This window comes from Rattus norvegicus, chromosome 12 (assembly GCF_021556685.1).
Source record: "Rattus norvegicus strain SHRSP/BbbUtx chromosome 12, alternate assembly SHRSP_T2T, whole genome shotgun sequence".
NCBI lineage: Eukaryota > Metazoa > Chordata > Mammalia > Rodentia > Muridae > Rattus > Rattus norvegicus.
Genome location: NC_141545.1, coordinates 42478635 through 42500577, shown reverse-complemented (window position 1 = coordinate 42500577; position 21943 = coordinate 42478635). Strand labels below are relative to the sequence as shown.

General features: G+C 48.7%; 1 long non-coding RNA gene across 1 annotated transcript; it reads right to left on the bottom strand.

The window, feature by feature from the left end:
- Positions 1 to 12015: 12015 nt before the first annotated feature.
- Positions 12016 to 21673, bottom strand: LOC134481334 (uncharacterized). Its single transcript, XR_015634847.1, has 3 exons — positions 21468 to 21673; positions 14127 to 14244; positions 12016 to 13198 (listed from the first exon to the last, which is right to left on the bottom strand). It is a non-coding gene; the product is annotated as an uncharacterized LOC134481334 (long non-coding RNA).
- Positions 21674 to 21943: the final 270 nt, after the last annotated feature.

The following is a 21943-nucleotide window of genomic DNA, read 5'->3' as shown; positions in this document are numbered from 1 at the left end:
CTGCATTTGGTCCCAGAGACCCACATAATAGAAGGAGAAAAGTGACTCTCGAGAGTGCCCTCTAACTTCCACATAGACCCCACAGCACATGGACCTACACAGATACATAGATGATGAGTGGATACATACATACATACATACATACATACATACATGCATGCATAGACACATAGATACATAGATAGGTACATACACACATAGTTATATACATAGATACAGAGATAGGTAGATGCATACATAATAATATATACATAGATATATACATACATACAAAATAGATACATAGATAGGTAGATTTTAAAAAGAAAATGGAATTCTCTCTCCTACAGCCCAGACATCCTCCCTGGACACTCCTCAGAAACAGATGTTCCTAAGGGCATCTCGGGGACAATCAAGAGAATCCTGATCCCAGTAAAAGCCTTAATGGAACTCGTGGGGGTGTCACCGACATCCTGAGGGGGGAATTGACCACAGTCCTCTGCTTCAATCCCAAGGCCTGTGTAAAGTGTGAAGCAATCCCAGGACTGGAAGTGGGGGGTACCCCTAATTTTAATTACCCAGCAAGCTCTTTAAAGCCAACTACATGGCATAACAAATAAAACAAGAGGTGCTGGAGCCTGCTCAGCCACACACAGCCACTAGAGGCTGCAATTAAGATCCTCCTGGAGCCATTCCAAATGAACAGCCCACTCCCCTCCAAAAAGAAATATTTTGACAGTCAAGGCTGTGTTACTCCCTAGAAAGCGTGCTCATTTAAAGTAAATGTAGTCAGCAGGGCCGGTTCAAGTGGCCACTTGTTAAAAAAGACTTTTAAAAGAACTCTGTGAGTTCGAGGCCAGACTGGTCTATAAAATAAGTTCTGGGATAGCCAAGGCTACACAAAGAAACCCTGTCTCAAAAAAAAATTATTTGTTTTATTTATGTGACTACGTGTGCATGGGAGCATGTGTTCATTTGTGTGTGCGTACCATTGGGGGCCAGAGGAGACGATCGGATTGCCTGAGGCTGAAATTACAGATGGTTGTGAGCCACAAGGTGGGTGCTGGGAATCAAACTCAGTTCTTCGGCAAGAAGATCAAGCATTCTTAGCCCCTGAGCTATCTCTCCATCTCCTTGCATCATTTAACTGAAGTTTTTACAGTCCAGAAATTTCATGATGGTTCTAAAAGTAGAGCAACCTCCACAGGGGACTGTGACAGGGCCAGCTAGCGTTCTGGCTGATGATCTATACGTGGCGATGTACAGACACACCCATTAGATGAAGGGGTGAGAGGGACTGTTGTCTAACTGCAGACTGGTAATTTCATTAAGGGGACTCTAATTGCTTTTTTTTTCTTCTTTCTCTCTTTCCTAGCTAGGGAAACAGTAGTTACCAAAGAATTCTTCTATTATTCAGAGTTAATTGTGAAGACGGAACATTACGGTATTGCACATGCGCTGAGCAGGGCGAGAGTGATTCTGCGCAGAGCGGAGAGGGTTCCTGGAGAGTGGCAAGAGTGACGTCAGCCCAGGAGAATGCCTGAGCCTCGGCTCGAGGTGTGCGAATGTGGAATGGCCTGCGTGGGAACTTGGGGGACATTACACTCACTGTGTCTAAATTCATTCCACAAAGGAGCCAAAAATGAGCTCTCGCATAAAAAAGGAAAATATAACATCCTTCTGGACCAAGAAAATTGACTAGCAAACTAAATATAAGAGAGCACATGGACTCTGCCCCAAGCTCACAGTCGGACTAATAAGGATACAAGATGCTGCCTGGGGAAATGGTCCGCCTGCAAGGCACACGCCGTGCAACCTCGGGGAACTGAGTTCCGACTCCAGAACATAGGTTAAAAATAAATATAAGGGCTGGAGAGATGGCTCAACGGTTAAGAGCACTGACTGCTCTCCCATAGGTGCTGAGTTCAATTCCCAGCAACCACATGGTGGCTCACAACCATCTGTAATAGAATCTGATGCCCTCTTCTGGCCTACGGGCATACATACAGGTAGAAGGCTGTATATATAATAAATAAACCTTTGAATAAATCTTTAAATAAATCTATAAATAATAAATAGGTGGTATATAACTACACTCCTGACACAGAATAGGCAAAGACAGGCATCTCCCTGGGGCTCAGGGGCCAGTCCATTTAGTCTACATGGTAGGTTCTAGGTCCATGAGCGACCATCCCAGAAACAAGGTGGACGGTGCCTGGCGAAGGCTGCTGTCTACTGTTGCCCTCAGAACTGAAACTTCCAGGAAATGCAAAGAAGGGAGGTTTATAAGACTCAGACTAGGAGATCCTAGGTCACAGTTTTCCTGGTTCTGTAACCAGTGACAGGGTGGGCTTTTGGGGCTCACCAGTGTTGGGGTGGGCTTCGAGGATGTTGCTGCTTCTGAATCATTCCTGCTCCCTTATATAAGTAACCCCCAATAGAATCTCTCTGGGGTGTAAATAATTGACTCAGGCAATTCTTAGCCCCCACACCATAACTCCACCTCTAGGAGGAGCCAATCCCGAGCCAACCCTGCCGGTCTCTACAGGCACCTGCAACTGCGTGCACCACCACACACATCCAAATTATTTAAAACTAATGCTTTAAAATCAACTGGCTCGCAGAGGGGGAGGATGCTAGCTAGCCAATCGCCATGGCAGTAAGACATGGCCACTGTGATCGAGGTTGGCTTTCTAGAGAGTTGGGTTGATCTGCTGCTCACCACGGAGCTGCCTCTCAACAGATTCAAGATGGTAGACAGACTTGGGCTTGGCTTGTTACTTGTTCTATGTGTATTATCCGGCTCTGGGACACTGTTACAGCAATAAACAAATGCTGTGTTCTAGGAGGGAACAGTAAAAACACCAGGAAAGAGCATCTGACAGGAACCGGGGTAAGGGATCCACCAAGGGAGAGAGGGACTGAAGAATAGACAGAGAGAGGACTGGGACTGGGACTTCAGAGAGACAGAATATCACATACAAGGGCCCAGGAATCACAGAGTAAATCAATAAACAGTGTGAATCAACTGAAATAGAAGATGCCAGTGAAGCCTTAGAAGTCCAGTCGAGGGGTTGGGGATTTAGCTCAGTGGTAGAGCGCTTGCCTAGCAAGCGCAAGGCCCTGAGTTCGGTCCCCAGCTCCGAAAAAAAGAAAAACGAAAAAAAAAAAAAAGAAGTCCAGTCGAGGTGCCCTGTGTGGCCCCATGGGTCCATAAAGCCATGGGGGGAAAGGCAGACATGCGTGTGAGAAAAAGGGGAGACAGGAGGGACTTGGGGTTCAGACAGAAGATGGGTCCCTAATGAGGAGCAAGCACCATCTCCCAGGATAGACCTCAGAGTTGCAGTTCACACTCTACAGAGGGAGAGGAAGGACGGGAGTGTGAACGGGGAAAGATGTATTCAGAAGGACTGGAGTCCGTTGGGAGGCTGCGGTGGATCAAGGGACTTCTAAGCCCCGCCCCCCCAAGTTGATTGGATGGTGAGGCCAGTGGAATAAAATGTGTCTTCATGGGCTGGGGGAAAAGATGGGACCTGTCAAACAGAAGCTCAGTTGCTATGCAGAGTGATGGCCGCCACCACACAAGGTGACACACCCTGAACCTGAAACCGGGGCTGTGTGATGAAGATGTAGCCTCATCCCGTTTAGCTTTAAGGAATTAATTCTGACGTTTAACTGAGTTCCAATCCCGCGTGATAGACATTCTCTCTGCCCCACCCACTGTAAATGTTCAAGACCAAATCCAGAGCAAACATTTCTGGTGAAAATTTAGTTCCAAATGGACATGTCATGTGTCCTAGTTTCACTTCTGTCTGCCACTATGGTAAAAACATCTCGACACACAGCACCAGGTGAGAGAGTTCGTTTCAGCTCACGATTCCATGCTCCATCCACCATAGTAGGACAACTAAGTTGGCAGGAACTTTAAACAGCCAGTTACAGCATAACCACAGTCATGAGTGGAAAGAGGGAAAGCAGGCAAGCTTGTCACTCAGGTAGCCTTCTCTATGCCTACATGGTCCAGAGCCGGGACGTGGGGAATGGTGCCGCCCACTTTCAGGCTGGGCCTCTTCATGTCAAGACAAGGCAATACCCCCACAGACATTGATCTAGACAGTCTTATCATGTGAGTCTGGATTGCACCAGTTAAAACTGGTCATCGTGTGTCATAATAGCAAAAGACACAGATATTTCAAAATATAGCACGAGAAGACTTGTGCTAGGCATGGTTCAACATGCCTATAACCCCAGCACTTGGGGGGCAGAGGCAGGATTGAAGTTCTAGACTAGCCTGGGCTGCAGGATGAATAGAAGGTTAGTGTGGGCTACAGAGAATGAAGAATTGAAGAGAAGGAAAGGGAGGAGGGGAAGGAGGGGAAGGGCGGGAGAGAGGGAGGGAAGACAGAAGAGGCCTTAGCTTTCTCCCATCTTGTCAATACTTACTAGCAATCCGAGCAGTGGCTGAAGCCATGGGAAATGTCTATCTAACATCTCCACTGGAAGCAGAGCCCTTAATTAATGAAACAAACAATTAACCTTGAGCACAGGACTGTTCCCCAGGGCACAATCCAGGAGTTTGCTCATTCAATTCAATAAACATTCATGTAGAGCCTCTGTGGGCAGAACTTAACAGGGATTCCCTTAGGAAACAGCCATCAGCCAATGATCTTCACCCTGCGGTACACAAACAGACCAGTCCTTCCTTCTCGGGTGGGCACGGGCAGCCCACCAACTCTTCTGGCCTCCAGGACCTCCTCCGCTTCCTTCTGAAACCTGGGCTGCCATCTGGCTCTTGTCAAAGCAAAGTCAGATCCATGAAGCCAAAGCCAACAAACAGATACCAGGAATTGAACTCAGATCCTCAAGGTTGGCAGCAAGCCCCTTTAGCTGCTGAGCCATCTTACAAGCCCAATTTTTTTTTTTAACTTCAAACAGCTCCCCTACCCTATGTATTTCTGTGCAACCTACCTTTATTCTATTGATGTATTTCAGGGGATTCATAGGCCCAGATTATTTGCTTCTGGGGAATACACTGTACACACTCACTTCCCTCTCCATAAGGGCCGCGTTTTGTCCAGTTCCCAAACCCATTGCACCCAAAACTGTGAAGAAGAATTGAGTGTTTAATACCTGAGTGAAGAGGCCCAGCCTGAAAGTGGGCAGCACCATTCCCTAGGTCCACACTCTGGACTATATAGGCGTAGAGAAGGCTACCTGAGTGACAAGCTTGCCTGCTCTCACTCTTTCCGCTCTTGACTGTGGCTGTGATACAACTGGCTGTTGAAAGTTCCTGCCAACTTCGTTTTCCTACTGTGGTGGGGCTTCTGTGAGAGCTGGAGAAGGAAATGATAAAAAAAAAAAGAGTTAGCATGGTTATGTGACTGCATACAATCCCTCAGGAAGAATTTTGCAGTCTTGAGACCCATCCTGCCTGACAGAGCAGCAGTGTCCCCAAGTCAGGGATGGAAGCCACTCTGAAGACGTGCCTCCTTCTAGAAGGTAAGCCGAGGATTTGAACTCAGAACTCCTCCCTACTCTACTTGACTTGAACTCTAGACTTGACTTACTCTTCTGGCTGGTCTTATGTCAAACTAGATTCTCAAACTAGAGTTATCTGAATGGACAGAATCTTAGTTGAGAAAATACTTCCATAAGATCCAGCTGTAAGGCATTTTAAAAAATTATTATTTCTTAATTATTGATAAGTGAGGGCCCAGTCCATTGTGAGTAGTTGTATCCCTAAGCAGGGAGGTCCTGGCTTCTATAACAAAGGAGAATGACCAAGCCATAGCACACAAGTCAGTAAGCAGCACCCCTCCATGGCCTCTGCATCAGCTCCTGTGTCCAAGATCCTACCCTGCTTAAGTTCCTGTCCCGACTTCCTTCAATGATGAACAGTGATGTGGAAGTCTAAGCCAAATAAACCCTTTCCTCCTCAACTTGCTTTTTGGCCATAGTGTTTTGTTGCAGCCCCATAGAAACCCTAACTTAGACACTCACCATAGAAAGCCCTTGGTCACTGGTCCTGTTGTTATCAGTCATAATGAGCCATGTTGGAGACCTGCAGGGCTATCAGAACTGGCTTTAATTATTTAGCCACTTGGGGACAACGGCCTGCGGTGTAACCTGTATTTTAACTGAGAAGGGGGAAAGAGATTGCACCTTTCCCAAAATCCATTTCTAATTATTCCCCTTCCCCCAAGGAGCACTCTGAATCTAAAGAAATCGGTGGGGGTTGGGGATTTAGCTCAGTGGTAGAGCGTTTGCCTAGGAAGGGCAAGGCCCTGGGTTCGGTCCCCAGCTCCGAAAAAAAGAACCAAAAAAAAAAGAAAGAAAGAAAGAAAGAAAGAAAGAAAGAAAGAAAATCGGTGAGAGTACAGCCTCTTCTTGCTAGGGTCTGGGTATCAGTTGAGGAAGCTGCACTGTTTTGAGCATCTGCCTGAATCCTCTATGCAAATTAGCTCCAGGAGGCTGAGCTCAGCGCAAAGTCACTTAACTAAATCTGTTGGGTTAGGGAGTGGTACACACCACTCACCTGCCCCCCCCCCACAACAGTGCTAGAGATGGGGCAGGACAACCAAGAATATCACATTTTAATAAAAAGAATAAAAAAGAAAATATGCCAGGCAGTGGTGCCATTTAATCCTGGCACTTGGGAGGCAGAGGCAGGGGGATCTCTGAGTTCAAGGCCAGGCTGGTCTACATACAGAGTTCTGGCCAGCAAAGAAGGGGATGTAGTGGGGTATCTAAGGGAAATAAGGAGGGTGAAGGGGAGTGTGGCATGGTCAAGATAGAATGTACATATGTGTGAAATTGTCAGTGAAACATTTTTTTAAAATAGTATAAAAACAGGAGTGGAAATCAAGTTTTAAAAAGTTAAAATACAGCCACAAAGAATCACAATACCAGAACAATCACAATACCAGAACGGAGAGTTGAGCTAATCGCCATTAACTAGTTGGTAAAATGTTACATTGTATCAGGGTGGACCAACAGTTCCTTTTGGTTTTTGGTTTTTGTTTCCTATGCTATTTCACAGGACCTGGTTCCCTAGCAGGACACAAATCATCCACTGAGTCTCCAGAGGCTCAGAATCACCGGCCACGAGCCTCCCGGGCTCCCCACAGACATCTCCGCCCCCAGGAATAGAATGTCACTTTTGTCCTGCTTCACAGACTCGGTGGCTCGCTTTTGCATATCTCTACCGCCATCCTGCTAATGTGTCAAAACCAATACAGCGAGCAATGGTGTGGAAAGAGGCAGACAGATGCTAACAGCAAGCAGAATACTGGGAAGATGAATGGCTCACAGGCACACCTTGGGATGCAGAGGTTAATTACCAGCATCTCAGATACCAAGCACACCCAGATCCTCAATTAACCTGCTCTCATCTGAAAATCTGCAGCTGTTACAACTCACAGGAAGTGGCCCTCTGGCTGGCAAGATGACTCAGTGGTTAAGGACACTTGCTGCTCTTGCAGAGGACCCAAAGGAACACTGCCCACTTCCTTCATGGCATAGTCTCTCGTTGGCCTGGAGCTCACCAATTAAGTGAGACTGGCTGACCAGCAAGCCCCCAGGAATCCACCTGTCCCTGCCTCCCCAGCGCTGGAATTATAGGCTTGTGCCACCACACGTGGCATTTACGTGAGTTTCAACGTGCTTAGATCCTTATTCTTGCAAGGCAGGTGCTTTTCTGACTGAGCCACATCCCCCCCCCCCGAAGTTGATATCGCTTCACATAAGAGCATCAACTCAGGTCACATCACACTCCTTACTTCCTCTCCATCCCCATGGCTTCCTAACCCCATCAAATAGGGAATCGTGGATCTTAGAACATCAACTGTAGGTGTGGATGCAGAACGCTAGTATGCAGTTTCTGCTGAAGTGACTTTCACGTCTTTTTTATTTCTATTACTTTAATTGTATAGGTGTATACGTGCGGGTTTGTGTATATGAGTGCAGGTACCTGTGAAGGCCTAAAGGGGGCGCTGTGTGGTGGCCCGGAGCTGGAGTTACAGGCGTCCGCCTAACATGGGTCCTGAGAAGAGATCCCTGATTCACTGCAAGAGCAGCAACTGCTCTTAACTGCTAAGCCATCTCTCCAGCCCCTAAGTGACTCTGGTCACCTACTTAGAACAGGAGATCTGCCATCCATCCCTCAGCCGAAGAACATACTATACTCTTCTTGGCCAGAACTGACCACATAGTCTCGATGTGCCGAGAACTGCCACACGGGACTATTTCATGAGTGTCACAACCACAGCCCCATGAGTCATCACATAAATAAAAGCTTCTTTACCACGGTGTCACAATGTGTGCCACGTTGTGTTTAGACCGGTGGCCCTGACTGAAGGCTTCAGAGTATAGCTCGCACAGGTAAGGAGAGTGAAGTGGTGAGCCATCCCTACACAAAGCTATGTGTTCAGCGAGAGTCATCTGTCCCTGCCAGCTGCCTTTGAAAGGAAGGTTTCGTTTCAAAGAACAGATCACAGGAAACAAGGCCACACGATGCCCGCCGGCTCCGGGAAGCTGCTTACAATGGCTCCTGCCCAGGACTGATCTGGGTCCTGTTCTGGAAGCCTGAACCTGCTGGTGCTGGTGCTGGGAACAGATCCAGTGGAATAATCCTGCAACCAAATGCCTGCAGGGACCATTGATGGAGGAAAATGTCCTCCTTCCTCACAGGGACAAACAGGGACAGATTTCCCCAGCTCACTTAAAGGGACAGTTGTCACAACCTTTTTTTTTTTTTTTTTTTTTTTTTGTCACAGCCTTCTTGTTGTGGCCGCTTAGGGTTACTTTTCAATTTCTTTGTCTGTATTATTGTTGTTGTTGTTATTGTTGTTGTTGTTGTTAGGTCATTATTACCATTATTACATATGTGCACACACATGATGTGTGGCACACATGGAAATCAAAGAACGATGTCTTGGGTTAGTTCTCTCTTCTCACCTCTATCTGGAGTCAGAGAATCAAGCTCAGGTTCCAAGGCTCACAGGGCAAACGTCTTTACCTACTGAGCCATCTCAGCGAGTAACCCAGAATTCCAGTGAGAGCTACTGGTTTGTTTTGTTTTGGGACAGGGTCTGCTGTATCTAAGGCTGGCCAGGACTTCACGTTCCCGATATGGAAGACAGCTCTAACCTTACTTCTGCCTCCCAAGGTCTGGGATGACAGACACCCACCACCACATTACGCCCATTTAATGTGACTGGGAATCACCCAGAGGCTGCCTGGGTGAATGCTAAGTGAACGCTGTACCAGCTGAACTGTATCCCCAGCCCCAAGATCTCTTGGTCTTTAAATGTCAGAATTGAAAACAGCATTGTACACACTATGGAGACTGGATGAAAATTTGCTGTCAGCTGGGCGTGGTGATGCATGTTTTTGATCCTAGCACTTGGGAGGTGGAGGCAAGTGGATCTCTAGGAGTTCTAAGTCAGCCTGGGCTACAAAGTAACTTCCAGGATAGTCAGGGATCTGTTACATAGGGAAACTCTGTCTAGAGGGGGTGGGGAGAAGAGAAAAAGAAAAGAAAACCTAGTCTATCCCTCATCAGCCTCCTGCTGTTCGAATTGAAGCAATCCCCCACCTTAGCTGGATCCAGTCGTGCACCAACCCAGGCCACCCGGCCAAGGAGAAGGAATGAGGTGTCTTCCCCTAACTATGCAGGGCTTCAGAAGGTCTAAGGTTTTGTGATGGGTGGTACCCAGTTCACTTTACAAGGGAAAGGCATAGAGTCGAGATCAGGCCTGGGCTGAGGATGTGGGTCAGTGGAAAATTTTTGTCACTCAAACATGAGGATCTGAGTTCAGACCCCAGAACCTATATTAAAAGGCCAAAAGGTGATGTGCACTTGGAATCCCAGTGTTGGGGAGGTAGAGATGGGGGGTCCTCTGGGGTTCACTGGCCAGCAAGCCTAGATGAACCCATGAGCCCTGGGCCATTTGGAAACCCTGTCTCAAAAATTAAAATGGACAGCTCCTGAGGAATGACACTTGAGGCTAGATTTTCACTTCCACAAATGTATGTGCACACACGCGTGCGCGCGCGCGTGCGCACACACACACACACACACACACACACACACACATCACAAGTTCCACAGTAATCGGCACCCCTGGGCCCCTCACTTTGTTACTGCCTCCAGGGAGGGCCAGTTCACACATTAAAGTGGGCACCTAATTTATTTATGGCTGACCACATGAGGCTTTACCATGCAGTGGCACACCCGGGGGTGCCCCCTTGCAGAAACGTCCTGTCCCAGAGGTGCTCAGCAGAGCTCAGGACACACACACACTATGACTCAGACACAAAATGTTCCAAAGGCTGGAAGCAGGAGAAGGTCCCCACCCTCACCAACGAGTCAAGAGTTCCACTGCCATTAATGCTGAGAATGGTGGCCAACATGGAGAGACCGTCCGTTCTTAAGTTCCAGCCACGTTTCTAATGAGAATGTTAAAATAAAATAAAAATAAAATAAAATAAAATAAAATGGGCTTTGCAGATGCTGCTATCCCCTGTCACCACTTGCCACAGCCATGGTCAAGCCCACCATGTTCTTCAATATCTCAGCCTATGATGAGCCTTCAGGCTGCATCTCCTTCGAGCTATTTGCAGCCAAAGTTCCAAGGACAGTAGAAAACCTTCATGCTCTGGGCACTGGAGAGAAAGGACTTGGGTATGAGGGTTTCTCCTTTTGCAGAATTATTCCAGGATTCATGTACAGGGGTGGGGGATGGGGTGAGAGAGGTGACTTCACACCATAGTGGCACCGGTGCCTGGTCCATCTTTAGGGAGAAATTTGGGGATGAGAACTTCATCCTGAAGCATACAGGCCCTGGCATCTTGTCCACGGCAATGCTGGACCAGACACAAAGGGTGTCAGGTTTCTTATCTGCAATGCCATATCTGAGTGGTTGGACGGCAAGCATGTGATCTCTAGGAAGGTGAGAGGAGGGGTGGGCATCATGGAAGTCATGGAGCATTTGGGGTCCAGGAACTGCAAGACCAGCTAGAGGAACACCATTTCCGACTGTTGATGGCTCTAATTCTTTGGATTTGCAGGCTTCTTATCTACCAGACCATTTCTTCTGGACTCAGGAGAGCATCCCCACCCCATCAGCTCACAGTACCCTGTCCTTTCTGCTCTCACTGAAGTCCTTTGGGTTCTAAATGTTCCTTACTCCCCTCCAAGTCTAGCTGGATTGCAGAGTTAGGTTTATGATTATGAATAAAAATTAAGTAAGGCCATATAAAATAATAATAAAAGTGTTGCCAGCGAAGGGTTGGGGCTAGGACCCAGTGCTCAGAGTGATTGCCAAGTATGCGCAAAGCCCTTGGTTCCCACCATGGTGCAGCATAAACCCAGCATGGCGGGGCACACTTCTCATGCCAGGGCTCAGAAGGTAGAGGCAGGAGGGTTGAGAGTTCAAAGTCAGCCTCAGACACATAGGGTATCCAATCCAGCCTGGGCTACAATAAGCCTCTATCTCAAAAGAAACAAACTTTAAAATTAAAAAGGGCAGGGTAGATTTCTCGGCGGATAAAGACGTTGGTGACCTGAGTTGGACAGCAGAGCTCAGATGGGGAAAGGGGAGAACCACGTCCTCTGACCCTCACTTTCACATGCACACTCAGAAACACACAAGCACACACATATGCATACACATGCACACACACAACTGTTTTTTTAATTATTTATTTATTTATGATATGAGTGCATGGTAGCTTGGTAGCTGTTTTTAGACATATCAAAAGGGAGCATCAGATCTCATTACAGATGGTTGTGAGCCACCCTGTGGTTGCTGGGGTTTGAACTCAGGACCTCTGGAAGAGCAGTCAGTGCTCTTAACCGCTGAGCCATGTCTCCAGTCCCGAAATGTAATCTTTAAGGTAGCGATGAGCCATGCCTAAAGCCTAAACATATGTGACCACCTAAAGTTTTCTGGTGAATAAAAAGTCAGATCTCAAGTCCACCATGGTACCCTGTGACCTTATCACAGTACAAATCCAACCCAGGAAGTCTGGAGCCTTTGTATTATCTCATTTATAGAAGACAGTAAAGAAGGTAAGGGGGCAGGATGATGGTCCCTTGAGCACAGTAGCTTCAATGCCCCCCCAGGCCCTGCATGCACCTATAGCTAAGACCCTTAGGGGGAAGCATCTCCCTCGAAGCCCATGCACACACTTGACTATGTCATCTTATCACTCTAAGCACTTCTCTTCTACAAACCCCCGTCCTTACATATATATCGGAGTCTCTCGTCGATACATTCCAACTCCGCTTTTTATAGAGTCTCCCTGAGATTCGTTCTGTGTTTGGGGGACCCCCCAACTTTACCTGGGTGGGGGGTCTCTATCAAAAATCCCTCAGCCACTGCAGGCACCATACCTTCTAAGTCAACTTAGAGGATGCCCCGCTCAGTTCAGAGATCTGAAAGTCCAGTGAACTCCTGGGATGTGAGAGCTTGAGAAATCCACTGGGGTGACTCCTGAATGACAGCCACAGAGACACAGAGGGAGGCACTGGTATTGTTGTCCTTTTGTGTGTAAGTTTGTGTGCCCGTTCTAAAGAAATCCCAAATTGCAGGCCTCAGATAGTAACCTGTGCGGGGTCCTGCAAGTTTGAGCCAGTTTATGAAGCAGGTGACTCCCCCATCTGGTTTGCCATCTGCAAAGGCTGTAACCACCACCTCCCAGGTTAAGAACCCTTAAAGACTATACACTGGGGGCGGCACGATATCTTGTGAAAACGTGAAACTTTCTACCTGGTCTGACTACTTGAGCTCCATCTCTAGGGACTCGCATGCTAGAAGATGAGCTCACTCAAGTTCTTCTCTGACCTCCACACGTGTGCTGTGATACACAGACACACCAAGTAAGTAGACAGATGCCTTAAATTGTCGGGTGCTATGCCGTAGCCCTTTCATTGTGTGAGTGATAAACTGAGGCACAGAGCTGCTTCCCATTGACAGAGATGATGTCATCATCCAAACAAACGAGGTTAGCACTGGAAGGAGTATGCGAGTGGAGGTGAGTGGAGGTAATGATGTTCTCAGAGATGCAGGAGCCTTCCTTCCCTGGAGCCCAACCTCCATGCCACACGGAAACGCAGCTGCAGGGAGATGAGAGGTCCAGGCAGAACTGATGAAGCCGGCGGGCTCTGCATCATTTGCCCATGTCCCCGAGACTATGGATGTAGCTGCTGAGAAGGCTGCAAATGCAAGAGAATGAGAAGATGGGGATTCTGAAGTAGAGGCACATTGAGGAGCCGTTACAGAGAAAAGCCAGAGTCAATGGAAATGGCTACTGAGCAGGGCTTGCTTATGTAAGTTCAGACTTGGCCACTCATGAAATACTATACATCCATCAAAAAGTGTTGCCTGTAGGGGCTGGGGTATGCTCTGCGATGGAGCACTAGTACACACAAGGTTGGTCCTGTACTACAGAGGCAAAGGCAGGATGTCCCCTAATGACCATGGTCCCACATGCCTCTCATCCCAGATCCCTAAGGGCCTGGATCTGTAGAATTGTAGTTTTGAGACCAACTTCTTTTGATGTGATTCTCGATTTAGTGTGGACCGCCCCAGACCTCTGTCTTTCTGGTGGTTATGGTCTGGGTTGCTTTGGTTTTGGCCTTATATGGGGTTTTTGTTTGTTTCTGTGTGATCTCCATCAGCTGCTAGGGTTACATGTGACTTTCAGGGAACCTGATTTCTCCCAGCACAGGGGGTAGCAGCAGCCTTGGATGTCCCTATGTGATTCCCAAGTAACCACAGTCAGCCAGGTCAGTCTTGGGAGAATACCTGCTACTTCTGTGTTGATGATGGTGACTTGGGGGGGGGGGGGCATCTGGAGCTGGGCTGGGTTCCCCGGATGTTTGGTGACTGTAAAGGGACAAAATGCCTTTAAGTTGAGGAGCGAGGCTGTCACTTCCACAGGGCCTTCTGTGCTGGTGAATGGTAAGCCCCAGCCACTGCAACTGAGGGAGGGTCTTGCCGGAGGCCAGCGGCTGAGAACAGTAATCCCCACTGAAGAGCGACTCGAGCCTTCCTCTCCGACAATTGGGAGGACAGAGACACGGCCCTCGGGAAAGTACAGGGGTTCAGAAGCAAACTAAAACAATAACTCTCCCAACTCACCTACTCTGAGGGACAGCTGATCATCCTCTCGAGTGCTTCTTCTACTTAAACGTCATCATGCTTCTAATCTCAAACGGTCTTCTTATCCAGATAAGTGAGCTTCCCGGACTCCTCCTGCCTGCAGCACAAACAACCAAGCCATATAAACGCCTGGATCTGATCATGCCTGAAGGCCTCTCTAAACCCAGGAGCTACAATCTCGAAATGGTCAAAACCACATATTCTACACACACGCACATGCACACACACACACACACACACACACAGGAGCACACCCACACACTCTGTCTCTTGTAACATGTCCCCAGACGTTAGCACAGCTGACGCCATGAAGGAAGTACTATACGGACCATGGGACCCAGCAGCACATAGGCAGCACCACCTGCTAAAACGAGAACAAAGATGGACTCCATCAGCGTCCATGGTTCTGGGAAAGCCCCTACCTTGCTCTCTGGCTCTGCATTTCTGCTTCTGCCTAAGTGTTCTGCTCCCTGAGGTGTGTCAACCCAGGATGTGGGTTTTTTGTGCTTGAAAGCTCACCTTCAGAAAGGCTCAGGACTACACCGTGGTCCCTAACACCCAGTGTAGTCACCGGCCAGCTAATAAAGACTTGCTATTAAGCCCTGTATGGTCTATGGGGGGAGTTCTAGGACAGCCAAGGATACAAAGAGGAACCCTGTCTCAAAAGAAAAAAAAAAGACTTGCTATTGGCTTGAACCTACGTCTGAGAGTAGTCTTCTCTGGTGGATACCCAATCTCTCTCTCTCTCTCTCTCTCTCTCTCTCTCTCTCTCTCTCTCTCTCTCTCCTCCCTCCCTCCATCTTCCTACTCTCAGTTACAATGGCCTTCTCATCTTCAAAACAATCCTATAAGAATTACAAGAAGGTTTTATTATAAACTGAAGCACCAGGAAGAAAAAAAAAAAAAAAGCCTTCTTACTGTCAAAGTACCTGGGGCCAGATCTGAGCTATAAGGGTATTGGTCAATGCTCAGACAGAGACAGGAGGGGCCTGAAGTTCACTGGTCAGTCAATCAGCGAGAGAGACCTTGTCTCAAAATATAAGGTGGACAGATATTAAGGAAGATGCATGAAACCTCCTAGACTTACAGCTCAAAGCACAGTCGCAAACAAATGCATCACAGTGTGTCACCTGGCCTGGCCGCTGTCACTGCTCCGCCACACAGCGTTCCTTGAGTCTCCATTGCTTCTCCTTATGATGTAATGGTCCCCTGGGACCTGAAGCTCACCGCCACCAACCAGTGCCACAAACAGGATCCTGAGTCAAATTGCTAGCTCAGGAACAGATCCCCAAATCAAAACTCCAAAAACATTCCTACTGAATGCCCTTCTGCATCCCACCACAGTAAAACCAACTCACTGAGCGCCAGACACCACTGGCACTAAACTTACCTTGGGAAAGGGGTGCCTGCCTGGTAACCCCAACACTTGGAAGGCTAAGGCCAGAGGGGACAAGCCAAGCTATGCAATTCATCAGTCATCAATCAGTTAACCAGTATTTTTAAAATGTAAATTTTCATTGCCAAAATATAAACACACTGTTTCTTGTAAGCCCCAGTTTCTGGTTCTTCAGGAAATAGGGCAACTTGGTCACACAAGGCCAGGTGCCTCCTGATGGCATGTTTCCCATGACACTGCAGCACAGACTGGCGCCACCTACCTGGGTTAGCCTTCTGCCTTGCCACTTGCTACCACACAGCTGCAGGCATGTGACTGGCACCTTGCAGGCCTCAGGCTCCTGGTCTGTAAGCTGCAGCTCAGGTTACAAAGAGACCGCCCGCCCCCCAGTGCCAGGCACTGCAGGTGGAATGACCAAGGGAGGGACAGGGAAGGGACTGAGGGACGGGACTGAGGGCTGCGACCTGGTTTCAGTTCTTCCCAGTCATCATCCCTGACACACTGCCATTGTCCCTCATTTGGTGTCCCCAGCAGTGACCTTTGCCTTTAGGGCTCTCCAAACTTGAAGCACCGCCACTTTCTACTTCCCAGGATCCCAATCAATCAGAGACAGGTTGTACCCTGAGTCACCCAGATTCCCATCTTCCCCCTGAAAGACCTCAGTCCCACACAGGGTTTGGTGGTCGCTGGACATAGGACAGAGAGGGACAGGGCTGGCTGTGGATGGATTCAAGTTCCCTTTCTCTCTGGGCAAGAGGGCATTTAAGCTTTTGGGGGGTGTGGCTGAATACTCCTGCTGGACCATCACTGAAGCTCTAGAAAAAATGAAAATCCATCGCCAGTCTTGACAAACGGAATCAGCTCTGTCGGGAGAGTGTCCGCCTTGCATGCTCAAAGCCCTGGGTTCCGAGCTGGAGAGAAGGCTCAGCGGTTAAGAACACTGACTGTTGGGGTTGGGGATTTAGCTCAGCGGTAGAGCGCTTGCCTAGGAAGCGCAAGGCCCTGGGTTCGATCCCCAGCTCCGAAAAAAAAAAAAAAAAAAAAAACCACTGACTGTTCTTCCAGAGGTCCTGAGTTCAATTCCCAGCAACCACACGGCGGCTCACAACCATCTGTAATGGGATCTGATGCCTTCTTCTGGTGTGTCTGAAGACAGTGACAGTGTACTCACATATATAAAATAAATAAATAAATCTAAAAAAAAAAAGTCTTGGGTTCCATCCCCAGTAGGGCAAAAACCAGGCTCAGGTAAGGCATGTCATCCCAGGAGGAGGATCAGGAGTTCGAGGCCATCTTCAGCTGCATAGTGAGCTTTAGACCAGCCATGCCTAACCCACATTCCCGATCCTAAATGCAAAAAATTGCTGGATTTTTAAAAAGGGTTTTTTGTTTTGGTTTCTTTTTGGTTTTCCTGTTGTTTCTTATCTGATTGGTCCATTTCCGTCTACCTCTCTTGTGTTAGGGTTACTCTCCTGAGATGAAACACCGTGAGCAAAGCAACTTGGGACGAAAGGGTTTATTATTCGGCTTATACTTCCAATCACTGTTCGTCCTGGGAGGAAGTCAGGACAGGAACTCAAGCAGGGCAGAACGCAGGAGCTGATGCAGAGGCCATGGAGGTCGCTGCTTATTGGCTTGCTCCCCACGGCTGGTAGAACCCAGGACCATCAGGCCTGGGATGGCCCCGCCCATAGTGGGCGTGGCTTTCCTCCCTCAATAACTAGTCAAGAAAATGCCCTACAGGCTTGCCTACAGTCCGACCTTCTGGAGGCATTTTCTTAATCCTTCCTCTCAGATGACTTTAGTTTTGTCACGTTGGCATAAAACTAACTACCCAGCACATCTCTCTTTTAGATTATCTCCCGAGCCCCCTCCCAAGGAAAAAGGCCTTTTAATGTGTCCTGGAGAACAACATGGAGCTTTCTCTGGTCAACAGAAGTAGCTGTCATTATCCTATTCAGTACGGAAGGAAACGGAGGACCAGAGACGCTCAGTCACTCAGCTCCTAACGGAAACTTGAACCTAGTGAACCTTTATGCTCCAAGCCTCTTCGGCCAGGCAAGCGCTTATGCTTAGCCACCTTCTGAAAGGAAGCTTTTTTATTAATAGCATACTTTCAATACCAGTTTGTTGGGTTTCGCATGAATCTAAAACTCTGCCTTCACCTGGGCTGGCAGCTTCCTCTCCCACACTCACTTGGCCTTCTTTTATCATGTAAGCACTTTGGAAAAAGACCAAAGTTTGACAAAAACTGAAAATGTCTCTTTTATTTCATCCAGTCCCAGTTACTGGCAACAGTGGGCGGCTTTTCCTTTCCTCTCTTATTATTTTTTTTTAAAGCCGCTGTTTTTGTTTTTTTTTTTTTTATTTCACTCTTTGTAGTTGGTAAATTCCCTGCGAGCAGCTGCTTGTGGAATCTAAAGGTCTGAGCTCAGAGGTTCGTGTGAGGCTGCGCAACTCCGGGCGCAGGAAGCCCACGTACCACGGAGCAGCTGCGCCCATCCGCTGCTGCTTCGAGTTCCCACTCCCACTCCTAACCCGTCTCAGGGTCTTTCCAGGTCTCATGGTCCCCGATGTTATTTTTAGACCTGACACTCAACTGTCACAGCACTGTCTGTTTGAGAGCTGGGAAGATCTCTCAGTCGGTGAAGCACTTGGTTTTGCAACCCCAGCCCTGGCTGCGTCTGGGCTTTGACGACCAGGCTGACGATTTGAACTCGGGTCCTCCTGCTTGAGCGGCAGGCGCTTTACTGACTGAGCCGCCTATCCAACCCCGACCCCCCAATTTGTTTTTGAGGTGAAGTTTTCTCTGTAGCCCGGGCTGTTCTCAGACTCGTAAACCTCTTGCTTGGCGTCTTGAGAGCTGGGATATGAGGCCCGGTCCACCACACCTGGCTTGGATTATCTTTAAATGCCAGGTCTGTGCGGAAAAATGGCAACCAGCAAAAGAGATGCAACCTATCCTGGGTGAGTGTCCTGCGCACTCAGCCCTGTTCAGGCATAGCTGCTCTTGCTTGTTCGCCACACAGCACAGCAGATTTTTTTCCTATATCAAATAACATCACACAACCCAGTTCTTGGAAGGTGGGCAGCCCTTGCTCCATGCAATTACTAAGCACTCATCACAGCGACCCTTAACCGACCCTTGTCAGCCTGGGCCTGAACACTACGCAAGAAAGAATCCGCTGGGGGCTGTCAGCAGGCGAGCTTCTGACTCCAGCTCCAGGCGATTCCTCACCCTACTGGAGAGCACAGTGAGCTTCCCAGTGAAAGACACGAATCAGACTGAGTCCTGAGCTGACGACCTGCAGGGGGCGCCACTCATAGAGGAGACGGTGGCATCCACCTGGGAATTGGGCAACATGCAAGGTGTCACACCATCCGTGATGACCTCTGGCCGTAACTAAAACGAACTTATTTTACAACGAAAGCTGACCTAACATTTATTTATATATAAATTTAGTTAGGTCGGGTCGGTTTTTGTTTTGTTTTGTTTTTTTTGTTTTGTTTTTTTGGTTCTTTTTTTTTTTTTTCGGAGCTGGGGACCGAACCCAGGGCCTTGCGCTTCCTAGGCAAGCGCTCTACCACTGAGCTAAATCCCCAACCCCCTTGTTTTGTTTTTGAGACAGGGTTTCTCTGTGTAGCCTTGGCTGTCCTGGAACTCAACTCTGTAGTTCCAGGTTGGCCTCGAACTCAGAGATCCACCTGTCTCTGCTTCTGCCTCCTCCTCTGACTGCTAGGACTAAAGGCACACGGTACCGCAACCCAGCTAATTTAACCCCAGCCAATGGTGACACTGGTGGATCCACCAATGTCAAGGCCAATGGTAGAGTCCTTGCCTTCACGAGGCCCTAGAATCAATCTCTACTACAAAAAGAAAGGGTCAAGCTGCCAATCAAAGGTGATGCTGTTGAACGAGATAGATCTGCAAGCCCAGAAATGTGTGCCATGGGAGGCCGTTGGTAGAGTGCATTATGGGTGTGTGGCGGGGAGAAGGGGGAAGGAGAGAGGGAAGGGGTACCAAGGGGGTTGGTAGGGCACTCACTATCTGCTGATGGGATTTGCTGGGCTCCTTCTAAGTCCCTCCTGGTCCTTCGGTGGACAAGAAAGTGCAGGTGACATGGGAGAGGGGAGGCCAGCCTCCAAGCCTGCAGTGTGGAGTGTCAGGAGGCCTCACAGCCTGGTGACCAGTGGCCCGCCATGCTGTGGTGGTGTGGGGGGGAGAAGTGGATGATGGGTAGATGGAGAAGGAGAGAGAGGGCACAGCAAGAGCTGAGCCCGGGTCCTCTGCTGGGAATGGTAATTGCAGGTGACATTCCCTGAAGGCACCATGTCATTCAGAACTCAGTTAAAGGTAAAGTAATGTGTAGCAGTTTTCCCAACCCGGGGCCTATGTCCTGCCAGGTCCTTGGGGGCTTGGGAGGGGACTCTGGACAAAGGATAGACTGAAAGATGGCCCCTCTGGGGATAGCACCCCACACAAGCTGTGCTCACAGCCCACCCCAGCAGTGGGGTTCCAGGAACGGCCTTCAGTCTTAGGGGACCATGGTCAATTGCCCCAGCTGACCACATCGGCAGGTGAGCCCGCATTCGGAGGGCGTGGCCACTTCCTGCTGCAGAAGGGCTTTGAATTCAGTATTTTAGAATTGCTCTGGGTTTTTTTTTTTCTTCTTCTTCTTCTTAAAGGGAGCCTAAAAATAACAACTGAATGGCAAGTACTTGGGATTCACGCCAGAAAAACTAAATCAGTCACTGAGGGAGTCAACAAATCAAGGCGGAAGTCCTGCTCCTCACTTGCAATCTCAGAGCTTGGGAAATGGAGGCAGGAGGATTCCGGCCATACTGCAACGTGGGCAGACCATGCAGACTACTGCCTCCTTGCCTAGTGGCTGTCCAGGGTCCGTCTGAACTTCGCAGGGTCCTGCATGTGTCTCAGGACACAAACAACTCGATACCTTTGGTATCAGGAGCAAAGCCACAACCGTCCTCAGATTTATCCCCATCCTTCCTGGCGTCTGATGAAGATGCCCTGATGCATATGACAAGGTCTCCTGTAGCCCTGACGGGCCTCACACTCACTATGTGACCAAAGATGACGTTGAACTTTTGGTTCTCCTTCCTTTACCTCATGAATACTGGGATGGCAGGCGAGTGCCACCTCACCTGATTTTAGGTGGTACAGGGGATCAAATGGGAGGCTTTGTGCAAGCTGGGCTGTCCCAACTGAACTGTGTCGACAGCCCTGGACTTATAGATTTAAATGAAGACCAAAACTGAAAAGCAAGGTATGATAACACACCCATAATCCTAGCACTCCGAGTTTGAGGCCAGCCAGGTTACAAAGATTTCATCTCAAAAAAGGGGCGGGGAGGGGGCCTACTATATTGTTTTATACCTGGAGGTGAAGAACCTTTTTGGAGGAGGGTGGCCTTGAATCGATATAAGAATAGCCACAGAGCTCCCAGAATCTCATGCAGAATGTGGGCAGCCTAGAGTTGCTGGATTTTTCTGGTCCAGGGAATTCTCCGAGTGTCTGAAATCTTCACACCCTGCCCCTTCCTGCTCCAAGCCCAGAAACCGTCACCGTTGTCAACTGTGTCTCCTCTCATATCTATCACTTTAGATCCTTCCTCCCCTTCCTCCTCCCTCTTCCTTACCCTCTTCTCCCCTCCCTCCTCCCCCTCCCTTACCCTCTTCCTTCCTTCCTTCAGCTCCTTCCCTCTCTCCCTGGTCCCCTCCCTTAATGTCAGCAAGTGTCACTTTCTTATCTCGCATTCGGACGATACTAGTAAGACACTGCTCAAACAGAACCACGGTCTCGGGAACCGCAGCAGGCGGGCAGCCTGCCACTCCAGGCTTCTAGATTGCTCCCGGCTGCATTTTCAAGGCCCGAGGATGGTTCTTTAAAAAAAAAAAAAAATCACCTGCAGGATGACAAAAGGGCTTGCTGCAGCCTTAATTCAGCATCGATCTTCGTCTTTGTCCGCAGGAATCACAGCCATCTATCCTGCCTAAACAGGGGAGCGAAACGGACTTATTACAATAATGGAAAAATACCCAGTCTCCCAGCCTACAGCCCCATGCTTCTGAGGCCTCTTTAAATGTATCTATCATTCACCCAAACCAGTGTGTCAGTTTCAGGGAAAACTGGCAAGGTGGGGAGGGTGGTTGGGGAGGAGGGGAGGTGAAGGGTGGACGGTTGCCGTAGTAACAGAGGATTTCAGTGATGAGTATCCATGGTGATGGGCTCTGGGTTCTGAGCGGGTTTTAAATGCTTTAGTTAAAGTCTGCAGCAAGTGCACAGCTGAGGACCCAGGAGAGGGAGCAGGGCACTGTCTGCTCCTGGATGGGCGCAGCCCTGGGTTGCTCAGGGAGAAGGGAAGGAAGGTTGTATAAGGAC